Genomic DNA, 2,654 nt, shown 5'->3' on the forward strand with positions numbered 1-2,654 from the left:
CGATTCCTCCCCCACCCACCCCTCCGTCAGGACGGCCTAGGTACGTTCCGCTGCCCTTCACTCGTACAGGAAGGAGAATAACATTTCATTCCACTCAATCCTAAAGTGATTTGCAACCCACCACCATCCCAAACTGGTCATTTTGGGGAAGCAGCCTCATCATGCTGCATAGCTAGGCAGAGTAGGGGTGTCTGTGCAAACACGGTCTGTTCCTGAAGTCTTCCCCCAGCTCCTCACTAGATGTGAGGGGGGAGCTCTTTCAGACCCTGCTTACGCTTAGTATTTAAAAACTTCTTATTGTCCCAATCTCTGCCGGCCTTAGATTTCTCCTCCTGTCCATTTCTTGACAGCTCAGATGAGGTGGCCGAGTGGTTAAGGTGATGGACTGCTAATCCATTGTGCTCTGCATGCATGGGTTCGAATCCCATTCTCATCGGATGTATTTAGTCTTCACCCTCTTTTATAGACAACCATCTCCCGCCTTGGTACAATGACAGATCCAGCAATGTTGCTTCTGTTACCCAAAATTGGGCCAGCTAGTTAGCGTAAGGAGGACTAATGACCCCCCAGCGTTTGGCAGAAAGCAGCATGTTTATTATACTAACAGCTAAGCTCAAAAGAAGAGATGGGGGGGTGTCATACACACGCTCCCAGGACTGGCTCGGCACTGGGGATGTCAGGATCCTTTAAGGTAAGTGTCCCCCAGCGCTGCAATGGACGGTGCGATGAAGGTAAGTCTTCCCGAGGCGCGATGGAATGTAACGCAGCGAACCACTGGCCAGGCGGTCGGGGCGAAGGGCATTCACTGGAGGTACAAGCTTGTGAGTGACTCCTGAGCACAGGGCCCCTTCCCCTTTTAAGGACCTGCTCCTCATGGCCTGCGACTGGAGATGACTTGGCTGCATCTGGTGGGTCACACTCCACCTCAGCCAGTGTCCATGCAGTGTCCATGCTCTGGGTGTGTGATCGCTGCCTAATGAGAGTCCCAGACACCTTGTCTATCTAGGAGCTCTTCTGCTCTTCCAGCTGTTCAACCAGCCCCTTCATCCCACAAGCATTGGGGGGGGGAGGGGGAAAGCCACTTCACAGGCATTCATAGAGGGAGAGGAGACAAGCGGGGGGAGGGGGGAGCGTAACAGACCTTTTGGGCATACAGGTTATACGGAGCACACAGATCACTGCTGCTCCTACAACAGGGTAAGTTCTCAAGCATCATGTTTCTTACTTTGCCCATCTGTCAGTTTTGATGATTATCGATGGAAATATTTTGCCATTGGGTCGTGTGTTTACACAGAAATTGACATTTACCAACAAATACGTAATTCTTCCAAGCCTGCCTAGTCTGCAGTTGATGGGTTTAGAGGGACACATTCACTCTCCCCATTCCCCATGCCAGGCCTGTGCTCTCAACTTCCCACACTGCTGGGATCCTTCCCTGGTCTCCCCCCAGACCACTGCCCCACCCCCACTTCTGGGATCTCCTCCCCACACTGTCCAACTCCCCTGCTGGCAGGATCCCTTCCTGTTCCTTTCATTTCCTGTCTCCACTCTGGGCGAAAGCTCTGCACGGTTCCCACAGCAGAAGTTGAACCCAGGCCCTGTGGGAATGTATTGCTAACTTGGCGGATGGGAGTGTGGGAAGTTAAGGTATGTAGGCTTCAAGGACGGGCTAATTAGGCTGTGAGCTGTGTAGTTAGATTGGCCTTGGCTGGTTCTCATCTGCTAGTAGGCAGTAAACAGGATAATAAATCAGAAGGTTGTACAGGATGACAATTATCCAATGAAGTTATAGCTGTGCCTGTGTGTATTTTATTAACCAATTAGCAATTGCTTGATTGCTTGCCTTAATTGTATATAACAAGTATGCTGGAGAGAAATAAATGATTTTGCTTGCAATCATATTGGTTGTTGTGCTTTATCCCGGCCTGCATGAGATGCACTGAGATGCAACAAATGGTGACCCCGACGTGATTCGAATCGGATCGAGTCGTTGTCCTGAACAGGCGGGAGAACAGCCGCGGCAGGAGGTACTGGGGAAGAGCCAGCTCCTGGGCGTCCGGAAGGGAGACGCATTTGAGCTCAAAGGTGAGCGGCTAGTGAATCATGGGTACCGCTGCATCAGCGGAAGAAAAAATGGTGCATGAATATTTGATACGCATCGCGGAACGGCAGGGAGAAAAGCTCCCCTCTGATACGTTGTCCCGCCTGCTGCGGTGGGGACAGAGAAGGGGACTTTTCGTTAAGCCGAGTACAATCTTTGATAAAACTGTCTGGGAGCGGCTAGGCTCCGAGCTTTGGGAGTCGGTGACTCAGGGCGATAAGGAAGCCTTCTCCCTGAGTCAAGTATGGAGTAAAACAAAGAAGATAGTAGACACTCTCGCGGCTGAGGCGGGAGTGCAGGCGGCCCTTCATGAGATCTTCCGCCCAACACCCGAAATGCCTTCTGTGTTGCCGGTTGGAGCCAAGGAGTTTTTTTGGTGGCGAGGACACGGTAATACCTTTGGCTCCCGATTTGGATGATTTTGCCCCTGTTACAGTCCCACTACCCTCCAATGTGGCCCTCGGCCCCGACGTAATTGATCCTGCTACGGTCCCATTACCCCCTGATACGCCCGAGCCTATGGAGACAGCCTTGCCGCATGCACCTCCCCCAA

At 52.0% G+C, this 2,654-nt stretch overlaps 1 non-coding gene across 1 annotated transcript; it reads left to right on the forward strand.

The window, feature by feature from the left end:
• Nucleotides 1-354: 354 nt before the first annotated feature.
• On the forward strand, nt 355-436 carry TRNAS-GCU. Its single transcript has one exon. It is a non-coding gene; the product is annotated as a tRNA-Ser (tRNA).
• Nucleotides 437-2,654: the final 2,218 nt, after the last annotated feature.

This window comes from Mauremys mutica, unplaced genomic scaffold, assembly GCF_020497125.1.
Source record: "Mauremys mutica isolate MM-2020 ecotype Southern unplaced genomic scaffold, ASM2049712v1 001067F_np12_obj, whole genome shotgun sequence".
NCBI classification, from domain to species: Eukaryota; Metazoa; Chordata; order Testudines; family Geoemydidae; genus Mauremys; species Mauremys mutica.